This window comes from Myotis davidii, unplaced genomic scaffold (assembly GCF_000327345.1).
Source record: "Myotis davidii unplaced genomic scaffold, ASM32734v1 scaffold520, whole genome shotgun sequence".
Lineage (NCBI taxonomy): Eukaryota > Metazoa > Chordata > Mammalia > Chiroptera > Vespertilionidae > Myotis > Myotis davidii.
In genome coordinates this window covers 1909076-1919075 of record NW_006292908.1, presented here as the reverse complement: position 1 = coordinate 1919075, position 10000 = coordinate 1909076, and positions in this window count along the sequence as shown.

The window sequence follows — 10000 nt, the reverse complement described above, 5'->3', positions numbered from 1 at the left end:
GAAGACATAGAGGGAGAAAAAGTACCCCACATTTTAAAGAGAGCTATAAAAATGAAGTCAGGCTGTAACCGGTTTGGCTCAGTGGACAGAGCATCGGCCTGAGGACTGAAAGGTACCAGGTTCGATTCCGGTCAAGGGCACGTACCTTGGTTGTGGGCACATCCCCAGTGGGGGGTGTGCAGGAGGCAGCTGATCGATGTTTCTAACTCTCTATCCCTCTCCCTTCCTCTCTGTAAATAAATAAATAAATATTAGTAAAATATATTTTTTAAAAAATGAAGTCAGATTCCTGTGGGTGTGGCTGAGCATCGACACTATGAACCAGGAGGTCAGGGTTCCATTCCTGGTCAGGGCGCATGCCTGGGTTGTGGGCTCGATCCCCAGTAGGGGCGTGAAGGAGGCAGCCGATGATTCTCATCATTGATGGTCCTATCCCTCTCTCCCTCTCCCTTCCTCTCTGAAATCAATAAAAACATTTTTTAAAGAAACCAGGTCAGATTACCATCAGCCCCTGGGTTTAATAGAGGAAGCCTCAGAAGGCCCCGTGCCATTGCGCCTGCCCCAGGGCCCTCTGAAATTCCTCAAGGCTGCCCAAGGAGAAGAGCAGGGCTTGCCCACAAATGACTCATCTTCTGTTTTGAATCAGACGATGATGTTATAGAATTTACAATTGAAACCTATATAATTTTATCAACCAATGTCACCCCAATAAACTCACTAGAAATAAAATGTAGAGCCGAAACCGGTTTGGCTCAGTGGATAGAGCGTCGGCCTGCGGACTGAAAGGTCTCCCCCAACCCCCACCCCCAGCAGGGCACAGGCCTGGGTTTCTGGCTCAATCTCCAGTGGGGGGCGTGCAGGAGGCAGCCGATTAACGATTATCTCTCATCACTGATGTTTTTCTCTCTCCCCCCCTCTCCCTTCCTCTCTGAAATCAATACAAAATAAAACAAGGAACTGCCGATTGCATCTGGGGGAGTCCCAGGGACTCCCGGTTTGCCCTAGGAGCTCATGCTCGCTTTCTCTGAGAACAGTGTCCGCTCCTATTCCTATCCCTCGTCTTTCCCCCAAATTAAAACCCCCATGAAGCTAACAGTACGAAGTCATTTACTAGGGAAATGTACTCCCGAGGAGAGTCAATGAGATAGAAGAGGGCAGACTGCTGGTTTCCGGGAGGGGCAACGAGGTGAAGAGTGTTTTCCCGATTATGGCCCCTTGGGCTTGCTTCCCACAGGAACCATGTGGGCCGAGTGTCCCATGCAGTGCATGGTGGGAAACACCTCATCAGCCTTATGAAAATCAGCGAGAGGAGAATGCTATTACTCCTTAACATTGTTTTAAATATTAATCAGACCAATGCAATTAAAATTAAAAAGCATCATTATGGGAAAGGAGAAATAAACTTTCATAACATGCTGATGATGTGATAATACAGCTAGAGGATTCATAACAATAAATTTCGAACTTAGCGTTGAGACAGCATGATTAACTATAAGAAAGTGCTCCACATTATTAACTTTTTTACATACAAGCAGTAAAGAACAAAAGGCTATCATAAAGTTTGACATCCATAGAAAAATATATAAAATAATTTAGAATACCTCAAAGAAAAACATAAAAAACCATTAAATGGGATGTGCAATCTTACTAAGAGTTTTTAAGTGTTTGAACAAAAGGAAAAATATTCTACATTACCTCATAGGAAGACATTATAAAACAATAAATCTTTCCAAATTAATTTATAGATTTAATGCAACTAAGACAAAAATGTACTGGGCATTCTTTTGTAACTTGATAAAATTATTTTAGATTTGCTGTAGTTGAATAAAAAAAGAGGAACTAAGAAATTTTTGAAAAATACCTTTCACTATCAAATATGAATACAGAGCACATCTTTTATTAAGTATAGTGTGGTATTGGCAATTCAGTCAACAGGTAGATTAATGATGAAATATGTGAGGACCTAAGAGAGTAAAAATTCTAATAACTTTATAATAATCATAAATAAATGGGGAAATAATTATTCAATAGATGATGAGAGAATTGACCAAATATATGGAGGGTCAAGTAGCGATTTTTCCTGATACAATACAACAAAGTAACTTTTACTAAGTATAAGAATAGTATTTTTGTTGTGGTTGTTAATCTTTACCCGAGGGTTATTTTTTTCCATTGATTTTAGGAAAGCGTGGGAGGGAGGGAGGGAAAAGGGAAGAAAGAAGGAGGGGAGAGAGAGACTAGAGAGAAACATCGATGTGAGAGACATCGATTGGTTGCCTCCTGCACATACACCAAACTGGGCCAGGGATTGAACCTGCAACCCACGTATGTGCCCTTGTCCAGAAATCGGACCCATGACCCTTTGGTGTGCAGGCCGATGCACTGAGATACACTGGTCCGAGTGAAAAGCATTTTAAAAAATAAAAAATATACACACACCAATTTTATAACATATCCAACACTTTTCAGATGGGGCGGGCACATCTCTCTGTAAAACTCGAATACCAATGAAGAACTCCATCAGCCTGGATAAAAAGCAGCATGTGGGCTGGCATTCCATGGGAATGAAACAGAGCCAGCCCTCACAATGAAAGGAACTGGGAACTGGAAGTGCGGGTTCTGTGTCTCGCCTCTCTCTGAGGGTTCCACCCGCTGTCAGCTGGGCGCTCCCTGTATCTGCTGTTTGTCCTTCTGCACTAGCTCTGACCCCAAATAACTAGAGTGGGCTTCCCCTAATCTATGTGCAGCCCAAGTACTAGCTCAAGTTCCTGCCAAGGGCCTGCAAAAACTCTAAGCTTCTGGTTCACATTGCTAGAAAGGGCTAATAGGACTAAACTCAGTTTTTGAGTCCAGTCACACCAATCCAGAGGGTGACTCATGATTTCTCACAGGAAGCGGGACTCAGGAGTGAAAGCATGCTCAGATCATGATTAGGGCCAACCGGGGCTATTCCAGGCCCGGGGGTCATTTCCCCCACTGAGGCCAGCCTAGGTCAGGGCCAGCCAGCTGGGCCTCCTGCCCCTCCATGTATGCACCCACCGCCCCAGCCGAGGCCACAGAGGCCAGGGTGCTCCTGCTGCCCACCAGGCTGAGGCGGGGCAGGGCCACGGGAAGCAGGTGGAACCAGCACTTCAGACCACGTCCGCTCTAACGAGGACCTGGTGAGAAGGAAGGTGGGGCCTGGTCAGTGTGGCTCAGGGGCTGAGTACTGACCTATGAACCAAGTCACGATTCGATTCCTGGTCAGGGCACATGCCCAGGTTGTGGACTTGATCCCCAGTGGGGGGTGTGCAGGAGGCAGCCGATCAATGATTCTCTCTCATCATTGATGTTTCTATCTCTCTATCCTTCTCCTTTCCGCTCTGAAATAAAATTTCTTTTAAAGAATGAAGATGACTATATAAAAGATGCACTTAGTAAAAAAAAAAATGTTCTCACCAAAATTAATAATAAAACATTAAAAAGCAAATTCATGCAACAGATATTAACCTGTTTGCTGTATTTCCCAATCTCCCTCTCTTTGGCCAGCGATTGCTTTCCCCAAAGTCTTATCTGCACCACAAATGCTCCACAAAACTTTTAATTAGCAGAACCACAGTGCTTGCATTAACAAACCAGCTTAGACTAAAAAAAACAATGTTTAAGCAAAATAGAAATTTAAGAAGCTTCATATGTTTAATTCATTTCTAACCCCTTACCCTGAATATAATTATAATCAGCATTTCTAATTACAATCATACATGCAATTTATAAGTAATACTTCTCAAGGGATACCACTGTAACGTTATTTAAATCAGAGTTATTTCATGTAAGCTTATTTAGAAGTAAAAGAGGATCGTAGACATCAAGTTTTGAATTGCTCATTCTAGAACATTTAGAATTTAGGACTAGTCTTTTTTTTTTTTTTAACCCTCGCCCGAGGATATTTTTCCATTGATTTTTAGGGAGCGGTGGGAGAAAATGAAAGACAGAGAGAAACAGAGAAACATTGATATGAGGGAAACACATGGATTGGTTGCCTCTTGCAAAAGCCTCAGCCAGGGCCCAGGTCGGGGAGGAGCCTGCAACCAAGGGACCTGCCCTTGACCGGAGTGGATCCAGAGACTCTTTGGTCTGCTGGCTGACGCTCTATCCACTGACCCACACCAGCTAGGACAGGATGATAATTTTAAAAAGACACCATGTCCACTCTGATCCTTTGTGCCTCTCTCACCCCTGGTGTGATCATCCGCCGACCGCCCGTCCGTCTCCCTCGCGCCTTGCAGACTAAGGAAACGGGTCCTGTCTCTCTCCACATCCTCACCACCTGTCCTCCTCAGTGACATTCCCGTCAGCATGGACTGGACTCAGCGTGTCAGGTCACTCAGCTTCCTGACTTCCTCCTGCCCAGCGACTGTCTGTCCTCCACCCGAGTCTCCAACATCCATGGCCGCAGCCTGGCTCTTACCTGTTCATGCTCTTCCTGGGAAATCACCTCCTGAAGCAGCCCCCTCCCTGCCCCTGGTCTTTCCAGCCCGTCCCCACCCACTCCCCACCCCGCTATTCCTCTCCTGCTCAGATCATTAGACATTCTAGTCCTCCGGTCTCCCTTTCTTTCCAACCCTCCATCTCTCCTTTTTAATTTATGGAGCCGAGATCCCATAAGTTATCACTTGAATAAGTTCTTGCCTGTAGTGTAGTAGCCATCTCTTTTTTTGTCATAGCTACTGGGCAAAGCCCCAGCCCCCAGTGAACACATCTACACAGAACACATGACATCATCGCGCTGTGGCTGCATCCATGGAGCCGCGAGCTGGTGGGGAAAGCCACACGCCATGGAAGACTAGCTCCACTCACACTCATGAACGCTGGCCCCAGTGGGCTCAGACCTGCAAGGAAGGGCGTTTCAGTCATGAGCTCACGCTCCTGTTCTCCACAGTGACGACCTCCAAACCTTCTCGTCATTAAAATCACCCCGTTCCTCCATATTCATATACGCATTCTCACACCCTCTCCGTCCCCGCCTCTCTCTCCAGAGCCGCCCACATCTATTTCCGGTGCTCTAATGAAGTGCGTATAGTATACTCCTTTCATTGAACTTGTTATATTTGTAAATTAGAGAGATATGTTAATTATATAAATTTAATAAATATTCGTTATAAATGATGTTATAAAGATACTATAAATTATATGAATATTTCATATTCATTCTGTGAGAATTTGTCATCAATAAAAATCTTACTCATTAACCTATACCTGAGGGCAAGACCATTCTATCTCTACCAAGTGTTGCAGCACCGAACAGTAAATACTACAAAAATTTATAGAATAAACACAATAAACACAGTCCGTCTCTAAAAATAGCTTTAAATACTCCTATGCATGGACACAATCTATGTTTAGTCTACATGTCTCCTACGAGTGGATATGATATATAATATATAGTATGATTCCCCTTCAGCACATTCTTTATGTGAATTCTGTTCTGAACAGTCCCTGCTTTCATGTATCTTTTAATTGTCACTGTTTTTCCATGTCTTGCCTTGTAATAAGAAAATATCAGGAAGTACATTTTTACCTTGATTAGATTCTATAAATATATTATTTTAAAAATATTTTTGGCAATTGATATATGTCATGCCCTGTGTTAGTTGCTGGAAAGTGATTCGAGATAGATGCAAAATAAGACATAAAACCTGCTACCCAGGTCTCACACTCTGGTGGGGGAGAGATACGTTTACAAAGGCCTGATAGTTAGGATTGGATTTCATTTCGAATGACAGCAAAATAACAGACTCGAATTGGAAACGTATGACCTTCTCATGAACTATAAGTGGGACAATACAACTTGGCAAGGAGCCCAGGATCATTATGATCACAGTCCCCTTTCTCCTCACAGCCCAGCATGGCGCTCCTGCTCCAGCCATCACAACTATATTCGGAACAGCAACAAGAAAGAAGTGGTGGGGGGAGGTACACATCTTTCCTTTGGTGCTATTTTCTGGATCTTTTCCACACCAATTCTACTTGCGCCCCTTCGACAAACAGCCTCAAAGATACGTTCAGCAGCCAAAAAGCTGCTTCTAACACTTGAGAAGTTCTAATACTGAGAAAGAAGGTGAGAATAGAAGCTGGGAATGGATTCTCTTCCAGAAGACCATTCTTGATAATATTAAAAATAAAAATAAAAACTTTACAGATTTTTTTTAAAAAGGGCAAAGGGTGGGGTGTATAATCGATATGAAATCCAGAAAACACTCAGTGACAGGAGAGCAGGAAGGAGTCCAGGGCAGCCAGAACCCCAGGGGAACCGGCCGCAGGGGGACGCAAGGAGATGGAGGCAGAGGGTGAACATGTGGGTGGAGGTTAAGATGCCAAGGGCTGTGAATGCCAGCCTGGATACACTGGCATCGATGTTTCAGAAATGTTAACCGTTGCTCTTGTTATTGACAGTTCGCTGTTAAGATCTGTCTGTTTTTCATGAGTCCTCCATTCCCTCTGGAAATGTGTAAGGAGCACTTTCCATGTCACATCGCACGGACAGCGGAGATCTGGGCTTTGCTGGTCCGGGTGTGTGGCACCTGGAGCCCTCGCTCTACTTCATAACAGAGAAGTCACCGATGGGAAGCTGTTATCACTACGGCGCTCATCCCGCTCCTAGAAACGGCCTGCCTCCCAGGCCCAGGCAGCCAGGACAACCTGGGTACCAAACCTGCAACCTGCTCTTCGGATGAAACAAAAAACTTATCCCCACGCCCAGCACCCCCACTCAGCCCAAGGCCCTCCGGTTCTCAGCCAGAGAGGAACATGCCCTCCATCCTCAGGGTATGAGAAGGGAGAGGGTGGGGAGGGCGGAGAGAGTAGAAGGGAGGGATGGGGACAGGAGGGGAGGGGTGGACAGGGATGGGAAGGGGAGGGTAAAGTAGGGGATGGAAAGGTACAGGAGTGGCTGGGAGGGGACAGAAAAGAGCCACAGCTGCCTCTGGCCGACCTTGAGTGCCAGCTGTGAAAGCAGCTATGAGGAAGGCTCTGCTAGGTGCCCCCCCGGCTGCTGCCCCAGGTGTTGGGGAGCCGCAGGGAAGGGCTTCCCCTCCTGACTCAGGGATACTGGGATCTGGGGTTCAGTCGGAGCTCTCTCGCTGGAGGGAGCTCAGCTTGGAAAAGTAAAAACCGAACATTCATTCCTCCCTCCCACACGTAGGCTGCCCGTCCTCTTTCTGCACCTGTAGTTACACAGACACCCTTGGGAGAAACTCCCCGTGTGACCGTCACCTGGGTCACCCTGGCTCCAGCGCCCACCGGGGATACTGGGATCTGGGGTTCAGTCGGAGCTCTCTCGCTGGAGGGAGCTCAGCTTGGAAAAGTAAAAACCGAACATTCATTCCTCCCTCCCACACGTAGGCTGCCCGTCCTCTTTCTGCCCCTGTAGTTACACAGACACCCTTGGGAGAAACTCCCCGTGTGACCGTCACCTGGGTCACCCCGGCTCCAGCGCCCCCGGTGGGGGAGGGGTCTGGTCACGGGCCCTCACATTTTCTGTGTCCAGGGCACAGCGCCCCAAGGATTCCATCTATTACCTGCACCTGCAGGTTCTAAGTGGGGGGCGGGGAAATCACCTCCACGTGGTTATCCATCTGTAAACCAATCCTGCTCACATCTAGTGCCTCATGCCCTCCCCCACGGACACACAGAAGCCCCAGCATCTCCCCTCTCCGCATGCCCAACTCTTGCAGCAAACTCTCAAACTCCTCCCACCCCCTACAACCAGATCAAAATACAATTTCAGGAAAATGCTCACAGAACTCAGCATCAGGGTTAAGGTCGTGTGGGTCAAGGCAACGCAGATTAACTCGACGGTGGCTGCCACAGCCTATGTGCCAAGTCTCAGTGCACAGTGGCTACAGATACGGGGGGAGCTAAGACACCAAGTGCCAGGGAGGGGAGGGGGCCAGGCAGCCGGGATCCCGTGCTGCTGGGGGACGCAGAACAGCACGGCCACTGGGATCAAGTTAGACATTCTCCACGCGCCTCAGCAACCCCGGTCTCAGCATTGTACTGAACAGAATGGAAATGTACATTCACCCGGTATCTGTGTGTGAATGTTTATTGCAACTTTATCAATAATTGCCAAAGTCTGAAAAAAATTCAGATGCCTTTCAATCAAAGAATAAGCAAACCGAGGCGTGTCCTATCAACGGAATACTACGCAGCAATGAAAAGGAGCAAATTCCCGGTCCACACAGCAACGCGGTGACTCCTCCATGCTTTTGGTGAAGTTCAAGCCGGACGCAAAATGCTGCCAATTGTGGGGTTCCTGATGTGACCAGGCAGGACTTGGAGGATGAAGACAAGAAATGGGGGGTTGAGCCCAGAGGGGTTGCACAGGCATTGAGGGAGTGGAGGCGTGGAGGGGCGGTGGAGGGGTGGTGTGTGTGTGCGTGTGGGTCACAGCTGCTCTGCATTATACACTCATCAAACCATAGAACCAACCACGCTCCACAGACAGCGACTTTAACCCGCGCATCTTTTTCTAGAAACCAGACTCTGATCCCAGGTCCTCACGAAGGAGCTTGCAGGTTGCTGCTCTGTTCCAACAATCAATGAAACGCTGAATTTACTGAAAAACAAACAACTCTTCTGGGACCCCCGAGGGAGGGGCGCGCCCAGGACACACCACCTCCCCGAGGCGGGAAATGGAGACCAGCACTCACCGGAGGAGCCCAGTGGGGCATCTGTGGGCATCTGCGGCCCGGCGCTGCGGATGAAAACCTGGGACTGAAAAGCTGCTGGAGGTGCCGTGTAGCAGTCTAAGAGTGACCAAATCCAGGGGGGCCCAGGAGGGAACCCCCAACACCCCCCACCCCCACGACATATGAGCTTTACCTTGGGGGGCTCAGGTTCCCACAGTAGATACTGGAGAAAGGTCCCCTCGGGTCCGCAGGGAGAGGAGGAAGGGCCATGATGAAATGAGCCAGAGCCCTTATTCCTCCTTAAATAGGCGGCCCTCAGGCGGAGCTAATTGACCTGAACCTGACCTGTTGCCTCTCACCACCTGGGGGGTTGGGGGGGGGCATCAGAGCCGCTGCCCTGGGGAGGGAGCCACCTGACTCCTTCCCACCCCGTCCCCTCCCACCTGGGGAGAAGGAGGAATCTGAGGAACCTGTGAGCCCAAGGCTGCCTCCCAGAGAAGAGGAAAACCCATGGCAACTTGGAAATGAGTTTTCTCCCACTTCCTCTCCTCAGGGTCCCAAGGCCCTATGTGTGGGTTCCCCCCGGGGTCCCCGCTCACTCTAGTATAATTTGGGACTTCACTATGTGCTATGAATAATGCATCAAAAATTACAGAGCCTTATGATCTCTCCGAAGTGAAAGTGAGTTTTTATGATACATACAAACACCTGTATTGCAACAACGGAATGGGACAGTGATGGCGAACCTTCTGAGCTCGGCGTGTCAGCATTTTGAAGAACCCTAACTTAACTCTGGTGCTGTGTCACATAGAGAAATTTTTTGATATTTGCAACCATAGTAAAACAAAGATGTATATTTTTTTGATATTTATTTTATATATTTAAATGCCATTTAACAAAGAAAGATCAGCCAAAAAACTGAGTTCGCGTGTCACCTCTGACACGCGTGTCATAGGTTGGCCATCACTGGAATAGGATGATACTTCACAAAACGCGGCTAGCTACAGTCAGGGAAATAAGACAGGAGTCCAATCGAGAATGTTCTCTGGCTTTGGGGCCATCTCATTCCATTTAATTGCCAACAGAATGCATTTCCACTCACAGCGATCACTTGCCTCCTGGCACTTGGCTGTTCTGAGGGGGGCAGCAGGTGCCAGTGACCATGTCTGGCCCCGGAGGGCTGCTTTTCCACGTGAAGGACCTGTTTCTGCTCATCATTGCCGGCTCACGTGGCCACACGCGTGTTGACCGTTCATTGGAAGAATTAATTAGCACGTGCTTCTCTCCCAGGCTTACTGGCCTGCAGCACGCACCCAGGCAGCCCCAGGCTT